The 25,211-nt window shown below is 39.5% G+C and overlaps 1 long non-coding RNA gene across 2 annotated transcripts in view; it reads left to right on the forward strand.

Annotated features, from left to right (window-relative positions):
- LOC121469489 (uncharacterized) overlaps positions 1 to 25,211 on the forward strand; it is a 208,826-nt gene that overhangs the window by 178,032 nt on the left and 5,583 nt on the right. Inside the window, exon 6 of one of the 2 annotated variants that reach the window (XR_005979580.2) lies at positions 18,314 to 18,469. This is a non-coding gene — a long non-coding RNA (uncharacterized lncRNA). Of the gene's footprint in view, positions 1 to 13,161; positions 13,307 to 18,313; positions 18,470 to 25,211 lie in introns of those variants that run through there. The other variant, XR_012053951.1, reaches the window with a different exon arrangement.

Here is a 25,211-nt window from a genome sequence, read left to right on the forward strand (position 1 = left end):
ATTTCTGTTTATTGCTGATGCAAAGGATACAGAATGTCTGGGTACTGGGAATCCAGACTCTGGTATTGATCACTTTAATTTGCTGTTCATGCAGCGGGCCACCTTTTGACAGACTTTGAGTTTTGTAGATTTAGACCTGTGCTTTCTCTTGGTTTGTCAAGATCATTAAGCACTTTTGTAACTAATGGTAATTCACATTTCACTCTTTGGAAATTCAGCATCTTACTTCAACCGCCCAGGGAAGCAGTATCACTGGCAGCATGTCAGAAAATCAAAATATAAACTTGCAACTTAAATACCATACAAGTGCAAACTGGTATTGGGTGATGGTAACACCTTATCTTTTCTAATAAATGAAGTAAAGAGGAAAAATACTAGCTATTAGACAGCTTAAAATTAAAGAGACTCACATGATTAAGCATAGCTAGTATTTTGTGAAATCTCTGTGGAATTCTATTATGTTTAACATCTCAATATCCACTTAAGAACAAACTCTAGTGTAAGAATAACTCCAACACACAAGGAAACCATTTTTTCCATATTAAAAAGTTCTGTAATCCTGTGTGCGTTCTGTACAATGTTGCTGTTAGTGATAGGAAAAAGTGTTTTCTTTACCTGAAATCCATTTGGACAATGTTACAATGTTAGCTCTAGATCTTAGTTTTGTCTTGACCGCTTAGCTCAGCTCTGTAAGAGAGACATTAATATAGATGTGGAAGATGGGAACAGAGCACAGGTTTCTGAAAAAAAAAAAAAAAACCAAAAAAAACCAAAAAACCCCAAAATACCCTGTGAGGAAAAACAAAAAGGATAGAAACTGAAGATAAAGTATAAGGTAACCAGGGATTATGGAATAGTGAAGCAATAAGGGAAAGGTAAAAAATTAACTTGAAAAATTCTGGTAAAATATACCACAGGTGGCCTGTCATTTGGGGTCAGAGGAATGTTTCAGTAGCTTATAGATGGACTGATAGGCAATCTTATGAACTTTGATAACTCAAAAAGTGGAACTGAATGAAGAAACTTAGAACAGATATTAATCTTTGAGTTCAGGAAAATGTTATAAGCTTAAAACATCTTAAGGATTACAGATCCTCAAGCTTGCTGAGATGTACATGAACTTCACAGAGTTTGTATAGCAATCTTAATTGCTTATTTATTTCTGGTTTAAACTTTAGAGAGCAACCTCATCAAACAAAGGCTCTTACTGCTGCTCATCATAGCCTTGAAGGAGGAAAAGAAGGCTGGCAGATCTCTGTGTGTTAAGTGCAGTGGTGATATTTGTTATGTAGGATAATTCCATTTTGTTGCACTGTCAAAATATACAAAGGCAAAAGTGACAAAATTTATCTACAACTGTGCAACGTGTTTTCACCCTACAGGACAGATGAGAACAGGTGGAAGGATGTGAATGTTAAAATGACAGGAGGAGGAGAGGAGCCAGCTCAGTGCTAGTGCCCGTAACTGTGGCTGTGGCTGTAAAAACAAATTAGTGTGGCGTGAGTTCATTATAAATTCAGTGTTGGTTACTGCCTCAGTACATGTTTTTGACCTATGGTTAATCTGAAGTAGTGCAGGGGGGTTCCCATGCGCCAGAAGTGCCTATCAGGGAAATTTCCAAGAGCACCTGCTGGCCTGTGAATTCATGAGCTCCTCTGCCTGTACATGTGCCCTTATCATGGCAGAGAGAAAAATCAGCCTGGCATTTGAATATTGTGCATGAATGGGCAGCTATGTTTCAAATTATGTTTTACAACACAGCTCTGCTGTGACTGCACCTTTTAGGTTTTTTTTCTTTATTATTATTTTTTAAAATTGTGAATCAACACTAAATTTCAAATGCAAAATAGTCTTAAATAAGGCTGGTTGTTGTGTATTTGGCTGTCAAAAACTGGTTAAGCTAGCTAGCTTTGGTCTAGCTCTTATTTTGTGCCCAGAAGTAATTTTGTAGACATAAATTAAAGCATGCAAATACCTGTTTGATCTGAGACTGCAGTAGGCAATTAGATATCTTTGGAGAAAATAGTCTGTAACTATTTCCTGGAGTAGAGGAATGAAAGAGAGAGGGGTTTAGAAAGTAAGCAGTTGCTGTTTTATGTTATACTAGGGGACCACAGCAGTACAAGCCATTTTAGGCTCAATCCCTGCATTCAGAAAATTGTTTCACATTGTAAACTTGGCCTGCACTGGGTTCCTGATCAGAAGATCCCTTGTTTTATCCCTGGACAAGTAGATCATGTTGCCTCATGATTTCCAGAGGTTTTTGTCCATTCTGACAGTTTACCTAGGGATTCCTAGGGGTGAATAAAGATACCACTGGTAGTGTGATTTTGTTACCTAAAGCTAATTGAAAGGTCTTAAATACAATCATTGTAAGTTTTTGACAAATGTCATTATTTAAGTATAAAGGCATGAAGGAATAAATTTTCAAAGCATTGCCTGGAGGATTGGCAATATTTCTTTCTTTGTAGTGAGAAGAGTAGTACATTTTAGACTTTGTCCTATATTTGAAAGAGCTCAGTAGAAGAGATCTGAGGGCCTTTGAGTTTAGAAAACTTTGTTTTGGGAGTTCCAGGTTGAACTTTAAAAGCTGTGTATCGCCCTCAAAGCCTGGCCTGCATATTCAGTTTACCTGTCATTTCAAGGTGAGAAGAACATTTTTTTGCTTGCAGGCTTTTCATTAATGTTGAAGAGAAATCCCGAGAACAATCATCTCTCATGATGGTTCGAATTTTTTTGGTAACAATTCATGTAAATAGGTGTGCATATGCAAGCTAGACATAGCTTTAGGGCTGCTGTTAAATTGTCAGTGTATATGCCAGTGGCATTAAAATTGGACAGCTCTGACTTATGTGCAGCACTGTTAGTTGTAGGAGTAGCATTTAGAAATACTACTTTTTCTGGAAGCAAAGTGGGTTGACTGTGAGCTGGAATTTGGGGTGGGGGAGAGTTGTGGAAGTCATAGAAAACCAAAACTTTTTATTTCTTATGAACTGTTATCAGTGCAGGATTGCTTAATTGTTAGATTAATATCCAAACTACTAAGCAATGTTTTCTGGCAGTAGGGTTAGCCTCTCTTCAAAGCAGGTGTGCCATGGAAGGCTTTCAGATACAGAATCACATACTGGCTTGGTTTGGAAGGCCCCTTAAAGATCATCTAGACTCTCGTGTCATGAGCAAGAAGGGGCACCTTTCACTAGACCAGGTTGTGTCCTTAAACACTTCCATGGATGGGGCATCTACAGCTTCTCTGGGCAACCTGTGCCAATGACTCACCACTCTCTGAATAAAGAAATTCTTCCTAATATCTAATAGAAACTTACTGTCTGCATCAGTGAGCTCTCTTGGTGTGCCCTTGGCTGATCAGGAGTGATGCTTGTTACTGCCTCTCTTCATTTGGTTTAAAGCAGAGCTACTGGAATGCAGGTCCTCTCTATCTGAGAAGACAGAAATCCAAAATAAGCTGAGCCCCATTTACCTGAACATAGGGGGCTACAGTAAAGTAGAGACTATTTCTTCACCCAACACACCAAGAGCAAGAGATGCCTGCAAATTGTTAAATGGATCACGGGCTTCCCATGCTAACACAGTGCACACAGAACAAGGAGAAGGTGCTATTGGAATGAGGCAGTGAAAAACAATGTTGATTGCACAAAATACATGTGTAAGCAGCACTCAGGGTCATTTGCCCCTGTTTACCATGGTGATCTTTATGGTAAAGGTGTAAATTTCCTAGAATTTTTAGAAAATTTCCTGCTCACATTTATGCATTTAAGGTAGAGTTTGTGGAATTACATGGGCCAGTAATAAGCACCTAAAACCTAATCTGGGTATGGGAAATAGACCCAATAGAGCAGGCTGGGAGGGAAGTGGAAAGTCAGTATGGTTCTTTGAAGGTTCTTAAAAGGTGTGGATAGGAGGATTTTAAGAAAATATAAATCTAAAAAGGTACTTTAACTGTGCTTTCAAATGCATAATGTAATGTCTATGTACTTACATGCTGGAAATCTGTGGTGCAGAGAATCAGGGCAAAAGAGGTGTTGAAGTCCCGGGGAATAAACAAATAAAAGACTGTCTAGGTGAGTCCTGTGTTTAAATCATAGGCTGTTTATTGCAAGGTTGTATCCTCAAAGCAGCTGTTCACAATAGCTTGTTTTACCAGTTCTGCAAGATTTTCTGAAAGAAAAATCAAGATACGAAGCTTGCTGTTTGCTTGCCAAGGTTTATTTCACACAGGAGTCCTGCATCTTTGCACCCTGTTCTGGGAGGCTTTTGCTTTGAGAAGGAGTTCTCTTTTTTTCTCTTGGTCAGGAGTAAACCCTAGTCAAGCCTAAAATTAAGGGGAAAGATATCTTTCCTTCATTTTTATTTTCCTTTCAGATGCCGGGAGTTAGGGGGAAGGGAGAAATGCTAGAAATTGAGAGATGTTAAGAGCAGACTTTAGAGCACATTTAGCTATAATCGTTCTTATACACTCATGCATCTCTATCCTTTTATTAGCAGCCCTCCATGAAACATGGAGATTAGCACTAGTCATGTGGAAGTGTTTAAAAATTCAAGCAGTGACAATAGGAAGTGTCAGACAGTAATGGAATAAGTATGACAAGATTACAAAGACAGCAGCTATTCATTAATAAATTAGAACCTCATAGGGTTTTTTAAAACTGAAGGTGTGTAACTTTGAAACTATATCCTTCTGGATGCAACTTTATAATTTCCCTTTCATCCTGTTTGGTGGGAAAAAAAGTAATCCCTTTTTAATCATAGACCAGATCATGTGTTAATACTCCCCACTGCACATTCAGAAGTAAATTTAGTATGAAGAACTGTGGGCACAGCCACTTCCAAGGGACAGGTGGGGACCAGTGATGAATAACCCTGGACGTGGAGCTGTGAGGATGGGGTGAGGAAAAGGGCATAGAGTAAACTGGGCTCACAGCACCTTTCTCACACTCTCTGCCTACCCAAAACAGTAGTGTCACACTTGGGGTAGCCAAAGCATGACATAAGAAAGGGTGTGTCACAGCTGGGTAATTCGCTGGTGCAGCCAGGAGGTTTGGAGTGGCGCTTCCTTGATGCTCAGCCCAGCACCTCGGCACACAGGGCTTTGCATGGGATTCCCTGGCACGGGGCTGTGACTCAGGGTTTGGCAGGGGACAGGCTCACCTCCCCCTCCTTCTCAGGCCACTGCACACAGAGCACCACCCAGATCTCTGCGTTCATGTTTTCCATTTAAAAGCATTCAGGGCCACCCAGTGCTTTGAGTGAGCAGCTGTGGTGGCGGGTCTCACCCTGGCCAGAATGGAGCATGTTCTCAGTTACCCACATTAAATATGGGTGGCCACGGGTCTCTCTGGCAAGTGCTTCCTTGCTGTCTGGAGGTGGCACCTATTTTCTGCTCTTTGAGCTTTGCTGCTTGAAATGCTTTTCTTCTGCTTCCTCTGTCGGCAGATTTGTGTGTGCTCAATGGTCTTGAGAAACCTCACATGGGAGAAAACCTTTTGAATCTGTTTCTCTGGTATAGTGGGACCAGTTTAATGAGAAACACTTCTCTTTAAAAGGATTTTATTAATAAGGTCCCTTGTTCCTTTCTCCATTCCCTGCCCCTTTTGTTCCCTCCTCTTTCCCAGCTGAGGACTATAGGTGACTCTTGGATGTAATATATATTTTCTGATCAGCCCTCTGAAGGCTAAGTCCCCTGTTTTTCAGACAAGAGAGCCATTTCTTATTAATTTTTTTTTTTTATGAACTAAGCTTATTAACCTGCCTTTCACTTTGTGTAAACTGTAATTAAAACATATGAACAATTTGACTTGCGGTGTGCCCATCTGGCTCTGTTGTGGGGTCTGCCTTAGCAGCATGTTTCAAAAACACTGAAACATTGATTTTTATTTTTTTAAAGAAAGACTCAAGTCATTTCACAGAGGTCAAGCAGAGCCATTGAATGAGGAACCCAGGAATGCCTTCTACCCTGGGAAAGATTTGTACAGCCATGGCAGCTACCTGTAGTAGCAAAGGCAAAGAATTATTTCAGATCACAACCAGCTCTAGAAAAGTCCTCACATTCCTCGTCTTCAAATATTTATTTTATATTTTAAATTTTCTTCCCCTCCTTTCTGCGAAAGCTGGTAAAGAAAGTAGAGGGAAGTGACATCCTTTGTGACTGTAACTGAAACATTACTAGGGTAAAGTGAAGATAGTTCTGTGTAACCCATGAAGACAAATGTGGTGGGAGCCCAGGTTGGCTGCTTGAGTTTAGAAATCTGAGGTAGAAAACTTGTAAATAATAATTCACCAGCAGTATTTGCAGGAGCCTTTACTTATGTGGTGTGTTTGGTTTTGGTTTGGGTTTTTTGTGTGTTTGTTTTGTTGTTCTTTTGTTTGTTTGGGGTTGTTTTGCAGTTTTTTTCCTAATTTATTTTTAAATTTCAAGCTATCTTTCAGTTATGATATGACTCAGCTTTTATTATCTTGGTACTAACTTTCTAGCCATTTTCTGTGAAGCAAAATACTGAAAGCAGAATCTGTGTGTATTATATTGCTGAATCCTCCTCCAATGCAAATAAGCAGCTGAGAGAACACCGCGATTTTTAAGCAAGCTTGATTGTTGATAGCTGTGTCTGTGATACAGACAGATCAAAAGATTATAATTTTCACTCTTTTAATTTAGTTATTCAGATGTGTGGTCGGGGTTTCCCCTCCTCCTTTTTTTTTTTAAATTTTGTTGACCTATATGATTATCTCTGCTTCTTCCTCCTTACACTGCATTGCCCAGAGCCTACTTTTTGCAACCCAGAATTCCTATACTGAAAGGTCAGGCCTGGTGTATTTGCCATTGTAATCTCGCTATTTTCCTGCTTTTAATCTCCCCATTGTCGAGGCTTTAAAAGCAAGAGTGATGTTTTGCTGATGAGAGAGTGAAGAAGAAGAAATATACGATATGCAGCCTCCTGAGTGGGCTGTCCAAAGATACAAAGTGTGAATTCATTCACTTAGAGGGTCAGAGTTAGAGGAGGGCTGAGTAGGTGCTGATTTCTTATCAGGTCTTTGCTCCACTCCATGGCTGAGGGTGTTGTGAGGCAATGCAAGGTTTAAAGGGAGAAGATGTCTTCCTTCTCTGTAGCAGACTGAACGTGGCCTTTCCTGATGCCTGCGTCTTCCCAGGTGCAGCCAAACTGAGTCTGGTGAGCGGCTCTGGACCAGCCTGTCATTTCAGTCGAGCTGTGTCTTTGCACTCAAATAGCCTCTGGTATGTGCCTTTATTAATTAAATCGTATAATGTGTGCAAGGGAACCTCCTCCTCTTTCCTTGGATAGTGGCTTGCTCAGCTGATTTCTCATTCAAAAGTCTCAGTAAGACTGATTCTTTTGATGCTATTCTCTCTCTTTCCCTTGTGCAGGGTAAGCCAGTTTCATTATAAAGGCAGCATAGCTGGGCAATTTCTTTGCTGTGGGTAAATAGTGGGACCTTTGAGCCAAGCCATTCCAGATGACCTAGGATGAATTGGGCTGCATTCCTAGCGAGGGCACCCCTTTTCCTAAACAGAAGAAAAGCCACCTCTTAAGCACTCCCACTTATAACTTGGGAGCAGATGTTTTGCAGTGTTGGTTTTCGCTGTGCTGAAAATATAGCATAAGGTTAGCAAAATATTTAAACTGTAGCATAGTCACAGGCTGAGTGCACAGGGTTTACTTAAGGGAGGAGAGTGCTATTTATAGAAGGCAAGTGGTTTACTTCCTCCCCCCTGAAGTGGGAATGTTTCTCTGGGGTTTGGCATGCTCTTCTCTATATCTGAAAGAAGGAGACCAAGATTTTTGGGAACTTTCAATTTATTCATGTCTACTTTCTCACACCAGGTGTGAGAACTTTATAAGTGTTTCGTGCACTCATATTTTGCCTGCTAGGTTTACAGCAGTATTTTTAATCTTTTGCAATCAAACTGTGCAATTTTCTCCTCTTTATAGTAGTGGTACATTGATAATCTGAATTAAGTGCAAATTATGGGATCCGTTTAGGAGCAAAATGAGAAAAAGACATTACAGCTCTCACAAATGCTTCATTATACTAAACTGCAAATTTTAAAATTCATTTCACTGAGTTTAAAGTGAAATGTTTAAAGGAAATGTGGATAGCTGGAAAGGTTGCCACGCTTCTTAAAAAAAGATTATATGATGATATGAGATACTTGGTTGTCATTCTGTCAATTATGGCTCGTCAGGCAACATTAGTCTTTGATGTCTGGCATTTGTGGAAGACAGTTATATGAGAGAGCTAAAAAGCCCTCTAAAAAGAATGTTTGTTACTTGGCAGGGTTGAGTAAAATATTCAGCTCTGGAAAAAGGTCTTTACAGTCCAATATTGTCAAAGAAAATATTTTTATGACTCGAGAAAATGGATGAATTAATTTCCTAATCCTGGGGAATGATTGATCCAGGAGTGGCCAGCCAAAAAATGGGACTTTGAGAATAGCAACTTGATGTACCCTGAATTTAGGAACCTGTGCTTGTCCCCAAGGGATGCCTCAAGCCCCTTGGCAGGAGTGAGACAGGAAGGTGGTGGAGCTGAGGGATGTCCTGTGCAATGTGGGTTTTCTGCCCCTCCATAAGCTTAGGAAAGAAATATTTAGTTATCAAATGCTACACCCATGCTGGAGGTTTGAAACTCTTAGATTTTTGTTCAAACCATTAAGCTCTTTCATCTAATGAAAACCACTTTCTTTTGAAATGGAAAACATTAAACCAAACAATAACTATTTTTTTTCCTAATGACTTTTTTGATCCAAGAGCTTTCAGAGTGCTTAGCCTTGCAACTTCAGATTTATTTTTTTTTTTTAAATTGCTTTACAAAATCACAGGATGTTTCTGTTGTGAACATACATCTGTGCTGGCTTTTGCTGAGCTTTGGAAATAGGTCAGGAATTAAAGCTCCGGCTTTGTGGTTCTGAGGAAAGCCCTTAAGAAACTCTCTCAGACATAAGAGGGTAAAGAGGGGTCACTGGAAGTACTGTTTGACCGTATATAGATGGCATGGTCTCTCCTGTCTGCAAGCATGTACGACTACATGCAGCCACATCAATGTCTGAGCTGCTGAAACTGGTGCTCCTCAATGCCTGCTTAGGACAGATTGCTGCAGGAAAAAAAAAAAAAGAGGCCGTCATGGGAAAACATTAAGAGAAACACTTTTCCCTCATGTGATGGTGGTGGCTCCTAGTCTACCGTTTCGCGTACCTCTGTGAACAAGCCAGCTCCATGGGCAGCGTGCGTTCGGCGCGCAGTGTCATTGCCATGGCAACTGGCACCAAACCTCATTCCCACACCGTGCCTGGCTGGCGATGGATGAAGGTCAGGCCACTGCTTGGCTACTGATGGATGGAGGTCGGCTCTGGCATCTGCGCTCTGCTGCCCTGGAGTCTATCGCAAGCCCCCCTGAGAGGGAGGTAGTGGGAAGAGAGATGGTGTTTCGCAGAAGGGAAGAGGAAAAAAAATAGTGCAGGAAGCAAAAATGGCCAGTGAGGTGTGAAAAATCAACCATTTTGTCCTGCTCTCAGATAGTACTCTCTTGCTGTAGTTTTTTGATTTTGGAGTCTGTTTCGATTTCAGAGTAGCAGTAGAAATGAAAAACTGCTGCAACATTAGTGAGAGGTGCTTGAGTCATTTCTTATTCCCTTGGCCCAGGTCTCAGCAGGGTGGCACAGAGGAGCTTTGGGCGAGTGAGGCGTGCACTGAATGAGCAGTGTGTGAAGCACAGAGGTGGAGAACTTGGCATAGGGATTAAACCTGGACATGATTTCTGTAAGGTTTCCTGAAACATTAAAGAAAAGAAAAGTTCAAAGCCTGAGGCAAAAAAAAAAAAAAAAAAAAAAAAGGAGAAAAAAAAAAAAAAGCTAAAGTGAACTGAAATAAAATCCAACCTTTGAGGTAAATGGAATTCCCCTATATTTGTCTTTCCCTACCTGCTAGGAATTTTATGGCAGGATTACCAAATGTGAGGCTTTTTCTTTTCAACATTACAGAAGGGGAAAAAATGGATAGGAGGAGAGATTATTTGGTTTATTTTCTTCAAGATATTTTTCCTTTCCTTTGGCATAAGCAACTTCTTCCATCACTCCTTTAGCCTACTATATTTGTTAGATACCTCTTCTTCCCCTCTTCCCCTTCCCAGAGCCCCTGTGTGAGCTGAGGATGCAGCACAGCTGGGAGAGTCTCCTATCCCCTTTAATACTGCCTGCAGATGAAGGAGTCAAATCACATTTTCAGCTGCTGTAAAGAGGTCTGATTTCTTTGTTGTGGACACTGCTGAGTGTGTTTTACTGGCAAAAGGTTAGAGCATGGCTAGAGGGTTAGAAACCTGAGCATGATACAAACCTTGGATAAGTGCAGCTTTAAAGGTTCTTCTCCCTCTGTGTGCCTTGTGCTCTTTTTCCTGGGGTTGTTGATCAACCCGAACTAGCTGGTATAGGTAAGATGAACATATTAACAAAATCTTTTCTACACATTTGTTTTATTACTGCTTTCCAAGCAACCTGTGGGGCCTGTGGGCTACATGCCATTCTGCCAAAATATTTTAAGCATTAAGCCACTTCTTTGGGAGTTGGTATTTATCTGAGAATATATGCACTTAATCTCCAAGTGTGGTAAATTTATTTTTATCTTTTGTTACACAAAAGTACTTTCAAATCTGAGAACCTGACTCACATAAATGTGCAATAACACACTTAGAATTGGCCCCTGAGGGAGGCTGGCAGTAGTCAGGTGGTTGTTTAACAACTTGTCAAGGGGAAATTGAGTGCCAGTCCAAGGTGAAGCCTTGAACTGGCTGGGGAACTGCACTGTGGCTGCTGCTTCCCTCCGGTGTGTTTTCTGCAGCAACTCTGCTCCATGTCTCTTCCTGTGAGGAACACACCAAGGGCACAGTACATGGAGGCAGAAAGGGGAAAAGTGAAGCCTGTGCTGCTAATGCTGTTCCTCAGGAGGCTTTTTCCTTGGTCAGTTTGAAGTCAGGACTGATGTGTTTGTGCTCACAAACTGGGATCCTTGGTGGCTTCATTTCAGATCCTGCATTTCTTTAATAAACCGGGTGCTTGTAACTCCTGTATCTCAGCATCCTCTGATGCTGCTCATTGGGGTGCAGCATGTGCACATCTTGAGCTGTGGTCTCTTTGCTGTACCCCTTCATATCACCCCTGCTTGCCCTCAGCTGTGCCACTAATGACAATGTGAGTGTAATGACAGTTCTGCAGCATTCCTGATTGTGCATGTGTGCAGAAGCCCACCACAATTGTCCATCCACGATGATCCCAGGCAGCAGAGAAATGAAATCATTGAGCTGCAATACTGTGTGGGTCCAGCTCCAGCACATTCAAGTGCTGTGTGGCTTGTTGTCACATATGTGTGTAATTGCTAACTGGGTCTTCATGAGGTGGTGCCCTGAAAATGGATTGCTGTCATTTTCTCTTTGATTAGTCTCCTCCCTAATTTAAAAGAAGTCTTCCCTTGAGGGAGGTTTTTCTTAATTTATTTTGTTAGTGGATGCATTTTTTGAATTATGAACTTACTTCTCTGTACAGAGCTTAGAGAAAAGAAATGGACTGACAAAAACCTAAATATTCCTGCTAAACCTGAGTCTGACAATGCTCAAGTTTAAAAAAGAAAAGAAATTAAAAAAAACATAAATCTGAAAGTCAAGTTTTTTTCTGGTATTTTCTTGCAGATTTTAAAATGTTTCTGCCAAGAGGAATGACCACAGTACTGTATGAAGCTATGGAAAAAACAGCTGAACCTTTTGATATGTTGATGTTGTTATAATATCTAGTCCCATCTTTTGAAAACATAAATCAGGGAAATGTGTGCATGGAAGTTCAGAAATAAATACCTGGACTTTGTTTATCATTAAAGTATTCAGAATATATAAAGATTATCTTGATAGATATGCTTTGTTCTTTAAATGAATGGATGAAATTTGGCATGCTTCTTAAAGAGGCCTTTTGCCAGTCTTTTCCCATATTCTTAGCTCATGCCTTTGCATAATGATGTGATCCATGGTGGGCAGGAATAATTCAGCCTAACGATGAATAATGGTAGCATTTGTGGTCAACTGGTCATGACATTCTCATTTGAGCATTTCTCTTTGGGAACTGCGTCTTTGAGTCATGAGACTTGCAGTAATGTCAAATAAGAGAGCAGCACAGAATCAGGCTGGATGAGGGAGAAAGGGGACACTTGTTTTCCAGGGTCCACTGTGGTGGAGGATGGAATTAAAGGGAAAAAAAAAAGCCTAGCTTGATATACTGGTAGCTTTACAATCCTCTCTTTGTAACAATTCCTCCCCTCACAACTACTTCTGTGTTTAAGTCAACGTATGTCTACAGTTCTGTGCACAAGACCCACTGGAATCTTAGTGAGGGAAAAATAACCTGCAGGAAAGGAGGTGGTGGGAGTAGAGAAGGACAGGGAAAGCACCAAGTTAGGAGGAATTTATTGGTGGCCTAAAATAAGCAAATGCAGAAAAGAGCAGGTGATTTTTAAACGTGCTGGAATCGGACATTCTACTCCAAGTTTGTATCCTCCTGGGCAGAGGAAGGGGAACACATTGGTAAACCTGGGGATCAGGTTTAAATGGAGACATGATGTAAACACTGCCATGCCAGAATGACCTACTTCCATCATGCCTCATCTGTGTCATTTCTAAGTCCTGAGTATTAGGTATATATAAAGATTAATTACACAGAGATATATTATTCATTGATAAGTAGAGAGGGATGTGTGAAAAATGCAGAATTCCCCACAACAACTAAAATAGGCACTTGTGGTAGCTGTGTATAAAAATAGTCTGGACACTATAACTTTGATTAAAGTTGGGTTTGAAGTACTGTGATTGTGCTGATTAGATGTGTAGGATGTATCTGATTTCTGTTGAAGTAAGAAAATGTATTTACAGGAAGATAAATAAATGAGAATGCTGTATCTGTGATTCAAGGGAGAAGAATTATTAATGTTCTGATGACTTTTGCAAACTAAAAGTCCTGGAAGTCGGTTGCGGTCTAAGAAAACCACAAGTGCTGAGGCTTGGTTTAAATGAAATCTCTCAGAATTTGTTTGAACGTATGAGTAAGAATCTAAATATTGCGGTGAGAGAAGAGCTGACACTCTTTCCATCCTTCAGATATCATTTAGAAGACACTGGAGATGGTGGAAGAACCAGAAAGCTACGCTGCTCTTTCACGGTGTAAACTACTGCTGAGAATCATAAAGAAGAAGCAAAACCCCTTAATTTGTAGTTCTGAATAAAGTGACATTAAGAGAACATATGCCTCCTTGTCACATGTTGCTTAAGAGATTCTGAGAGTGTATCCAAAGCAGCTCCATATTCAACGGGGAAAAAAGAAAATCATGTCAAATCTGATAGTCTTCTGATGTGTTCCATTAGTTGTGGATTTCTACAAGGATTCTTCAAACAAAAATTTAATTATTATAAGCAGCAATGGCCTTACCCAAGATGCCACAAATAAGGTAACAGAAGCATGTCAAAGTGGTACCATTTGTGCTGAAATTTAACTATTCTACAGCAGCTGAAAGGGTTGAAGATCACCTTGTTCGTCAGAGGTATATTAGAAATTATTTGTAACAGTGGCTCCAGTATTTCTCCAGTATTCAGAGAAGTTTGGAAAAGTATTTTCACACAATATGTGTCCAAAATTTTTTTTAAACTATTCTCTGCATTTTATTTGTCATGTAAAAGTTTGTTACTAGAGACTACAGGCCAACTGCCCATCCAAAATAAGCGGCAATGTTAGCTGGAGGAGAAGAAACAAAAACCAGCTTACACTTCTAGGATATTTTCTTTCATTTGAATGATAATGCTTTATAAGAGTTCCAGCTGAAAGTGAGGGCTTATATAGTTTGATTCAATGCAAAAGCAGTGCACAGTGTATGGAGAGAACACAGAGAAGTACACACAGTAATTATTTGACCTGAGAAATTTGTATAAAGAGTTTTGGGAAAAAGGAGAAGAAATAAAGATGTTAAGTTGATTCTGTTACAATTAAAATAAAAGTACATGAAGTTTTGCTTAAATTCCTCTAACTTTGCTTTTTATTTGAGAAGGATGTGAGAAGCTTGATTTTAATCTGGACTAGCCTAAAGGAGCTGCATTATTTCAACATTCTTTTATTTTTGGGCTCTGTAATATGGTAGTCTATGACAAGTGAAGAATCACAGCATAGAAAGAGCAAATGTTCCCTTGATGAACACCACCACAGTTTTTACTGACACCAGGGAACATTTTCCATAAGCAGGCAATTCAGCTTCTCAAAATAACACCTGGAATAATGGATGGTAACATTTACATGCACAAAATGGATAATTCCACACTTAGGATGAATTTAGAGCTTCTGTAGTGAGTTTAACTTTGAATTCAAATTATTTGCACATGCCTGTGTCATGGCAGAGTGTGATTACCTCAGCTTTTCAAAGTTAGGTTGCTGAAGATACTGAAGAAAGAATTTTGGAAACATGCTTCCTAATCATAGAATTCGATTTTCACTAAGGATGTGGCTTTGGTACATTATTTACTTACCTGTTCTCAAACATATTTACACTTTTCAAAACCTTTCTTTGTTCAGTTTGTGCCCAGACTGCATGTCCTTGTTACCAGGTTCTGCAGAAAGTATGAGGGAAGTGGCATCTACAGTTTGGTGCAGCTCCAAAAGATGAAACAATATGAGGGAAACAAACATGAGATTTGATTTTTTTATCTCCTTTTATTTTGTGAGTGTTCACTGCATTAGAATATCCATACCAGCAACTTTTCTGCAGATATCAAATATCTCAGCTTTGTTTCAGTGCTTAACCAGCTGTAAAAGATGTTTTATTGCCTTATTTCACCATTTAAGTAAATCACTTCAGTGTTGTATTATAGATGACTGTAAAAAGGAGATTTGTTTTTTTCAGTTACAGTGGCTAGTGACCAGGTATCTACACGAACTAACATATTTGGAGCAAGCTGCAACCTGTCCTGCAGTTATTTGAGAGAGGGGAGTATGTACTCCTTTCCCCACGAGTAATGAAGCAATCTACATGCCCGGCTGCTGAGGACCAGCTGGCTGCTGTGTGCTATCAGAGCTGCTTGCCAGCAGGCACAGCTCATTAAGAGCCCAGTTGCAGGATATAACATCTTTGCAGTCAATTAACAATGCTGCTCTTTAAAAAGGTCCAGATCCTTCCTGATTCGGCAAAGCACTTCAATATATGTTCAAAGTTAAATGCTTGATTAAAGTTTTGTGTAATGAAAATGTTAGGTATTGTGCTTGAGGTTAAACAGGTAGGCACATTACCAAATCAGGGCCTGACATGTTATGGTTCTTAGAGGTTTCCAGGAATCTTGAATATCCTGAAATACTGACTATACTGACTTCCAAGCTGAGTAAAACCTACAACTGAAAAACAAAATCACAACACATGACTGTGAAGCATGCAGGAAAACCTTTTAAAATCTGTAGCTGGTCATCATTGATGCTTGTCTTGCCAAGAAAATACTAGGAGACTGTTTACATTCTTGAAACCTTAAAATAAATGTAAAAAATGACACAACTCTTGTCATCTGGAAATGGTGAAAAAAATACCTATTTGGTAAAATGAGTTTATTCTTTGAAGAAAGAAGCAATGAGAGTAATTAAATTGTTATGCACTTCCTGACTGTAATATTTCTCATTGAACAGGGTTGTATTTTGTAGCCTGCTTCCTGTGGTCAAGTAAAGGAATGAGTATTAGGAAGACCAAAATTCAAGCTTTTGCCTTATCATTTTATGTAACAATGTCTACCAGTTTCCCATGCTTCTTTTCTGTATGACATCAGCTCAGCTATTGGAATATCCTACTGATCACTCATTGCAGTAATAGGCAGATGTCTTTGTGGGTCAACAACAGAATCAAAGATAATCTCTCACTGATTTTGATCGGGTCAAAACACCTTACTGTGAGACCTGGACTTGGTATTTTCTGTAATAGTATGTTGTATTGTCAGAGCTCACTGCTTCATCTTCTGCAATGTCTTATCTTCTTATATCCCCACTAATAAAGTGCAAAGTCCCAGCTGACTGCATTGAGTGTAGTTTGAAACCTCAAATAATTTTTAAAGAACTTGTTATTTCTGGTGAAGCATCCTCTGAATGTGGAATGTTTCATACTTCCTCTTATTTACTTTGTCTTGTTAGAGAAGAAGTTGAAATAAGCTTCCTGGTGTGTGTGTGACACCTTACTTGTATGTTTTCAAATTTTGTTTTCCATCTGATTTGGGTTGGAATATTATTTTGCTTTTAATTTATTGTTTGGACCTGAAAGTTAAAATAAGAGAGCTAAAACAAATGCATCTCCTGTACAGAGACTGTCTAGAAGTAGTTGGAATTGGATCACAGCCTGTAAGGCAGGCACAGCACCCCTGAGGTATGTCATCCATGCCCATGGAATTGGTTCTAGCTGCCCTGGACATCTCTGGGGCTGGGGATAATAGCTTCTGGCAGCCCAAAAGGTAAGGCAGGAGTCAGATTCTAGGGCATCTGCCTCTTGTTTCCACTCTCAGATTCACTGGATGTGTTCATGGGTAATACTCAAAGATTTCGCCGAATATTGTGTTTCATGTATGTGGGGGAAATTTTGGGTTTAGTTGGTGCAGTGCTTGATTACCTCAGAGATGCAGGCTCTGGAAACAGTGAAATCCAGGGAGCTGAGGCAAACCCTGCTACAAGACCAGCCCCCAGATTCCACATCCATCATCAGCCCACTAGAAAGCTGATGTTCACTGACAGCCCTGCCTTTCCTTGCCCCAAATTCCATGTTATTTCAGAGGCAGCAGTTTGGCTTCAGTGATAGATGCCTCCTTAGGTGAAAGCATTTGCAGCAAATGTCCAGCCCCTTTCAGGCACGGGGGTGAGCCTGAGCTGGGAGGCTCCATCAGAAAACAGACAAACTGGAACAGTTCAGACTACATGTGGACTTTGCCACTGATTAAATGGAAATAATCCTGCTCAGACTCTAACAGCTGAGTTGAAGCAGAGATTTTGAAAAGAAAGAACTTGGATCACAATTTTATGGCTATCTCTAAAATATTTTATTGCTGGTTTATGACACCAGAGTGTAAATTATGGGGCTTTAAAGAGTTGCATTGTGAAGATTTATCCTTTGCTTATGTACAAAACATAAATACTACTGTTTTGTTTTCAGGGAAATTAAATACATATTTTTAAGTGCTGTCTAGGAAGCCAAGTGGGTTAGTAAGAAGAACACCTTACTCTTTTTATTTTTTAATTTTTCTTATTTTATTTTCTGTGTAGATACTGTATTTTTATGAGTTAGTAATGAGTAATTATTTTTGGTCAACTGATGCATGTCAAAAAATTGAAAAGAAGGAGAGGGGAATAAGTGTGTATTGCATGCTTGGAAATACCACTACAATGGAAATAGTGTGTCTAACACCATGTGGATCAGAGAAGAAATGTCTTCTATTACATGAGTTGCTGCAGAAAAATATCTTTTGGAAGCCAAGCCATTTCTCAGGTCTGAAACAAACCTTATATAGTTTGTGTGTAGATAAAATTGGCTTATACTGTGTGCATACATATATACATGTCTACACAAATGCAGTTCTGTAGCTGCAACAACAGCTACCATATTGTCTCATTTGCGTTGAAACTCTAGGACATGTTATCCATTCTTAGAAGAGAATTGTAACAAATGAAAATGTTTCGTTTCCTATTATGTTTTTAAAGCTAACTTAAATCTATGTAATTCAAGAAATGTGTTGTATTTTGTAGACCAGAATTTAAAGATCAATTCCTTTTGGATGTAACTTCATCAAGATCCATCAGTACCTTACTCTGGTCTTTATCTCTTGGGGTTTATATCCAATATTCCTTCAGATTTTTCTCCATCCTATGTCAAGCTGACTCACTATTATTTCCTTCTGCTGCTTCATGCTGAGTTACCATAGGCAGAAAAAATGTTTTCAGCTGCTCCTTTTAGTTAATATTCTTGTTCCAGTAGACTCAGCTAAAGTTTTCAAAAGTTATTAAACAATTGTGTCTGTGAACTCCATGCTATTCTCCTATGCCCAACCTTGGCACCCATTTCCTTTCCAAGCTCTGGGAATAATGCCAGTTTGTATCTATTTGGATGCAACTGGGGTGTGATTCTGCTGTTCTTGAAGACTGGAAGGACTGGGAGGGGACAGGAGTAGCCATAGTGGTGTGAAATGCCTGTTTTTATTGATTCGAAATTATTATTGTTCAAATTTCTCGTATGTAATGTCTCTATTCTCTTAGGAGATTTAGATGGATCACTCTGCCAGCTGTCAAGGCCAATACTGCTCTACAGCCCCTGCTCTCAGCCACATCCTCAGTGTCCTTGTGGCAGGGTGTCTTGGTAGGACTGTGCAGATCAAGCTTCACACGACCTCTGCACTTCAGTCTCTCTGTGCTGTAAGTACACTAAATAATGTTGTGGCTACTTGGCATGCCCAAGCTGGTTAACTGGAAGTGCTTTAACTTAACTTCTGGAAAACTTACTGTGATTTTGATGATTTTATACTTTTTAGGTGGATGAACCTATGTACCTGCCTCAAATAAATATGAAAAGTGCTTTTATCTTGATTTATTAGTCCCTGTAATCACCATAAGTTTCCAATGATTGTAGGGTATATGGGTATTTTTCCTCTAGTGCATTACAAACATGCTGTAAACAACACAAAGGCTATATTTTACAGGCAGCATCTGATAAAAGTAATTATGTTGCTGCTGTTCCTAACAAGAAAGGGAGGAGGTGCTTTTAATTATTTTGAATCTCTTATATGTCTAGTGGTAACTCTATATAGACAGGGGTGGGGAAACAACACTATGTATAGAGGTGTTCATTCTCCAGCTGTGAGAAAGACATGTTTGCAACCTAACTGTACTTGCTTCAGCTGAAATAAACACTTTTGGGAAGAATTTGGCTGAATGGTTATTTTTGGTCTGGCAAAGGGAAATTGACTGAGTGACTGTTATTACCCTGATGCCAATTACTGGAACCGACCAGCTTAGGGGCAGTTTGCTGACTTTGTTTAAAAACAAAACTGGTCTTTCTGGGTCCAGCTGTGATTTAGGAAGGGAGGAGCTCTAAACCACTTTTTTTTTTTTTTCTTCCTTTTAGAAAAATAAATTTAAATTATTTTTTTAAAAAAGTTTCATAGATGAAAACATTATCTGAACTCCACATGGTGTGGGATTTAGGGAATTAACAGGATGGTTCAGATATACAATCCTCACATTCATTCCCACTCCTGAGAACTTTCCTTAAGGAATAAAATTTCTTTCCTGCACTTGGTCGGAAACAAAACAAACTCAAACCCTTCTCTCCCTTTTTTTTTTTTTTCCTCTCTTTTTTTTTTTTAAACTGGAAAGTAGCACAACTAATAAACCAAACATTAAGCTCCAGCACACACTGTAGGCCAGTATAATCTCAGGATATGAGTGGTTTGATTTCATCAGGCATTTGCAGCACTCCTCCCTGTGAACACTTGGCTGATACGTTGTCCCATCACTGCTTCCCTTTCCTCTCCCCTGCTCCATATGGAAACATGTGACAGCAGGAGCTGAAGGGTGGTTCAAAGTGTTGTCTTGTCATATTTTCTCCTTAGGGAGTGGGACAGAAAGCGCTGAGAATGCTGCCTCGTGTATTGGTTTGCATCTCTGTGAGAAGACAGACCAAGGGCAATGCCTGAGCTCTGACCTTGGGCACGAGAAAGTTGTGATCCTGCAGCCCCACTGCTCTCTTAATGTAACTCTGGTTTCCTTTTCCTATATGTGTGTGTGGGGGAAGGTCACATAAGCTGCAGTGAATTTCTCCAGCATGAATTCACAGTACTCAGACTGTGCAGAATTCCCAAGGTGAGCACCAGAAGAATTTTATGATGGATTGGTTTCCCACTCTTTCTCCTTTTGTTGCTTCTTATCAAAACCAAACAAACTCAAACAAAACATCCTTTCATTTAAGCAGGAAATAAAGGAAGCTTGTGGAACTTGGTGCTTGCAGTTTATTTTAAGTGCCCATGGGCACCTGTATTTTCTTGCTTTCTTCTTCACAGGTTTACTTTCCTTGGTGCCCATTGTGAAGATATGTTTTAAAAAATCCTCTGCCATAACATTTAATAATTTTTTAATTTACAGTCAAACTTTTTTCTCACGTTGATTATATTTCCTCACTACCCAGAAACTTCTTTGTCCATTCACTTAGTTATTCTATTGCTCTTTGAATCAGGAACATTCTCTTAGCTTGCTCATGTGTTTTCTGGTCCACAGTTGAATCAAATAGTACCAAACCTACCTGGTGATTTCTTGATTTTCCCTTATAATATACTTATATTTTTTACTCCTAATATTTTTGTTTCATTATTTTTATTGCTGGCATTCCCTGCCAAATTGAGGCCTTATTGGTCAAGCTGTCTGACCTCTATCTTTGTTCGTAGAGTCTCCATGGACTCCTAAAATTCAGCTGAGTTCAATTGATTGTTTCAAGCTTCTCTGCACTTCCATTCTTATCTCATACCTGCTTTTCTCACTGTGTCTTCAGTTTGGGGGAACAAGGGAAGTTTACTAAATACCTTGCAGCCTGTTCCCTCTCACTGTCACAATCATAGACAACTAGATCAGCAGCTGCATTACTTACTGCATTCTAAAGACAAATCCAGCCTAGAGGAGGATCACGGTGGCTGCCTGCAATATATTGCCTTTCACCACCTTGCTGATTCCCATTTTTCTCTGCCAGATGCTGCCAACACCCTTGTCTCTAAGGTGCTTCTGTAGTCCTGTGTCTCTCCCGCCTTTCCTCTACCTGATGTTCCACTGGTATTTAAATCCACATCACCTGTGTTTTTATTATGCTCAGAGGTGGAAACTATGCCCAATAATTTTTTTCATCCTTCAGCTTCCTTTTGTTTTGTCTTAAATATATTCAAGGGGGAAACAGGAGGAGGGATAGAAAAGGAAGGGTTCGGTCTAGACTTCCAAAGCAATTTCCTTTTCCCTACAGAGCACAGCTCATTTCCTTCCAGAGCAATGTGTCTGGGAAGTTGCACATTTCTTCTCAGCACTGACTTTCCTGAAATATGTTGAGTCAAAGCACAGCTACTAGGCGGGATCCAGAGGACCATAAATGGGAGTGTGAGAGTGTTTTTGTTGCTGACAAGCAGGAGAATAAACAGAGATTAACATAGAAAGGAGAGGACAGTCTAGATAAGCAGCCATAGTGTGGAAATTTTGAAAAAAAAAATAGACAAATATCCATAGACACACCTGCACTTGGGCGTTTCTGCACCATGGGGCCTCACAGGGCTTATTTTTGTCATAAATGTCTCAAGAACAGAGAACTGAGCAATGTGGAAGTTGATGATATTCCTTGAGGGTTAATTACAAGTTCTTGCCTTTGGGGGAAAAAAAAAAGTAATCGTTTATTGTTCTAAATTTAACTCTTTATACTTTACATTTAGCTCAAGACAGGAGAGTTCTTTTTCTTTAAAATGCATTTGTGTTTGCTGATTTTTAATAGTTGCCATTTAGTACTGTGGCATCCACTCTTACAGGGTTTCAAGTGTTTGCTTTAAATCACACTAATAAATTGGTTTAAGTCAAATTAAAACCAGACTGAAAGAGTACTGTACTCATGACTGAGCAACTTGCCTCCTTCAGAGAGTTCAATATACTCTGCGCTAAGATTTTTTCAAATGAATTAAATTCAGTTTGGAAAGAAAATTCTTGGGAGGAAAAAAAAAGTGATGAGATCATAATCTGTCGACTCCATGGAGTTTCTAATTTAGTTGGTGCCTAAATGTGTTTGTTTGCTTAAAAGATGAGATTTTTCTTCTGTGTTGAGAGTGTGTAGAGACATGAGCAGGAAGATAAGCTGGGATCTCACTGTGTGTTTGATGTAAGATAATTATTTCATCCATTCCACTTGTTTTTTGTTTAGCAAGACAATTCACATGGTGTGCATTGTCCTGCCACCAGTAATTGCAGATGTGTCTGAATAGCTTATACTTATTTCTGAGTCTGAAAAAGCTCATAACTGATTTATTGTGTTAATTGTCAGAAAATGTACAATGAAACTTTAGAGAAGTGCTTCCAAAAGTACTAGGTATTACAGTTATGCAGGAGCTTGAGTTGGTTGATATTTTTTAGTGGATGAATAGATGAGAAAACTTTACATTTTGTCTCAAAAGTGAAAGCTCAGCATACTATAGGCAGAAGAGCTTTAAAAGGTCTCCTGCTTCTCAGGCCCCTTGCTTTGAAATCCTAACTACAGAAAACCCTTTGCAATTAGCCACAAGGTTAAACGCCACAGTGTTTGCTTCTCTCCTGATTAATAACATTTTTCCATGCTAAGGAAAACATCTGGCTTAGGAAGAGGTTGTGTAGGGCTGGGCAGGCACTGGTTACTGCATCCACTCAATCTTCTTTCACTTGGTAGTGCCAACGTACTCGGGCCTCATAATCTGGAGCTGCTGTCTGGCATGGGAGATTTTTGTAAGGGGAAGAAAAAGAGTGCAGTGCAATGCAAAGACCTTGTTGTGGAACTTACACTGCAAATTATAGAGCTTTTTTGTGGGACTAAAGGGTGCTTCTTTTTGCTTGCTTCAGTTGGATTGCAGGAGGCCAGACTTCTACAACTTTTCCATTTGCAGAGGTACCTCTGCAGTGAAAAGATGTGTAGCTGGTAGCTGAAGGTCCTTGAGTTTGTTATAACTTACTATAATTCATCCAGCTGCATTGGGCTGTTTGGCCCAATTTTTCAACAGCTGTAGGTGGCAAGGAAATTTCTATTCTGTTAAAGGGAGTTCTGGCAGTCCCAGGTATTCAAGATGAAATGGAGGTGGGGGGAAAAAAGATGGTTATGACATTCTGCAGGTATCATCTGCAACTGAGGAATCACCGTGGGCTTTTTTATTATTCCTGAAATGTGTACCTCTTTGTGGCTCAGATTTTTTTTTTTGCTTTTGCTTTTGACATGTTTGCTGTCTTTTATCAGTTCCAAGCCTGCATTTATTAGATCGGCTGAGAGTGAGAGGCAAAGATGCTGCTGTTTTAGGGGGAGAATGGATACACAGCCAATACAAACAATTTAAAAAATGCTACTTTTGTAGATATGATTGTGACATTATGCACTCTGACCAAGAGAAGAAAATGGAATAGTACATAATATTTTTACTCTGTCAGTAAAAAAGACAGGGCAGAATCTTAAACTTTAAGGTTTTTTCCATCTAAGTTTTTCAAATGTGCACTCTGGTGGTACTTGTGATAGCAGGGGTAGGATGAATTTTCAGGCACAAATTGAGGTTCAGTGTGTTTGTACATGCAGATGCTCAGTGTTGCACAAAGCAGGGCGGTTCTAGAGAAAACAGCAGTTGTGTTCCTGGAAAGCCAGGATTTGAAGTAGGGCTGTGTTAAGTGCTGAATGAAACAGATCAAAATATACAGAAGGAAAAAAAACAGGGTATCTAGCTTTGTTGTCTACCATCTGGAAGGATTGCAGAGCCTGTGCTGGGTCCCAGGGTCTGTCAGTGCCATGTTGTATGACCTTAATAAAGAAATGGTATCTCAAAGTTCCCAAGGTCTTACATTTGTAAAATGAGAACAATAAGCAAGATACCCTGAGTTCTGTGAATAAAAAGGTGCTATATAAAAAAATTTAGTACTGCTACTGCTACCACTAATAATAATAATAATAATAATAATATATATGATTGTATTTTGCAAAACACGATAGAAGGGGCTAGGTCTCCCATAGCATTAGCATCAATGGAACAGTGTGTCTTACACTGAACTAACAATGGTGGAATATAATAGATAAGAAGAATTACATTTCTTATTTGTATCTTTGTATCCCAATTATTGTTACTTTATCTGACTCTGAGGCAGAATGGGCATAAGGATGCATCCATCTCTTGGCACCAAGTCTTGTCTCTCGACGCGTAATCTCTTTCTTGTCATTGTCTCTTTTTCAATTTCACCTGTCCCAAATAAAATGAAGTGCATTCTCTTTGAAAACCTGAAGTGTATTCTTTTAAGTCTCTAGATTTGGAAAAAAAAACGTATCTGGCTTGTTTAATGAACATTCCTTGGTAGCAGTCCCTAATTTCAAAACTTGTCTTCTTTCAGCACTGTTCATGAGCTCAAAGGGGCCAGACTTGGGCAGATAACTGTGATGCTCAGTGGAACTGGAAATGTGCATGCAAATTATATTTCTGGTTAGTGCTTTTCTTTTTCCTTCCTTGATACAAGTGTGATGAATACTCACCATCAGTAAGCTGGTTGGAAGTGAGTGAAATAACAAAGTTACACCACAGAGTTTTTTCAATGTCAAGGAAGTTTTGGAGTTTCCTAACCACTTGGAGGAAGAATACTTTCTTCCTGAAACTCAGGATGTAAATGAAGATTTACTGGGATGTGTATCCCTTGACTCTTGCTAGCTTTACCTCAGTATTTAAGAGGTGCTACAGGAATAAGTGTGACCAGAGAACCACAATGCTTTTTAGAAAGTGGCTTTTTTGAGATGTGACTTTGTCCATTTTATGTCATCCTGGGAGACCAGCTAAAGCAAAGAAGAGCAAATCCCTCCATCACAAATGCATAATAAGGACTGAGGATGGATTATAAAGGTGTGATTCCACATCAGTAAATTCTTTTCCTCTTTCCTATCCATTGTGTCTATGTCAGAAACATTGCTGGAAATTCATCTGGGAAATTAGCAGAATGTTTTTGTTTTACTTCTTTTTGAAGTGTTTTCATGGTTGTAGGTGAGTGTTTGACTTATGTTCATTGGCCCTTGCACAAGAGACTGAAAGCTATTTCCTTTTTCCTTAATTAGAGCATGTGGAGTATCGGGTTTCTGAGCAGTGAATTTCCTTTCAGGAGATAGGTGACCATATGTAGTAGAAGTGGCTGTTTTTGTAGACTTGAGAAGTTGTTTACTTCTGTATTTTATAGATACTTTCTTCAGCCAAACTTGTACTTTTCATACAGAGAGAAGTGCATTATTTTTTTCTTTTTTTCACCCACCTCCCCCCCCCCCGCCCCCCTTTTTTTTTTTTTTTTAATTAAATAGAGAAGTGGGAAGTTAGAAATATCTGAGGGAATTTCTGGGAGGGTGGCCATAGGAATGTGGTGGCAAATGTGGTGAAGGCAACAGCCC

The sequence above is a fragment of the Taeniopygia guttata genome, chromosome 2 (genome assembly GCF_048771995.1).
Source record: "Taeniopygia guttata chromosome 2, bTaeGut7.mat, whole genome shotgun sequence".
NCBI lineage: Eukaryota > Metazoa > Chordata > Aves > Passeriformes > Estrildidae > Taeniopygia > Taeniopygia guttata.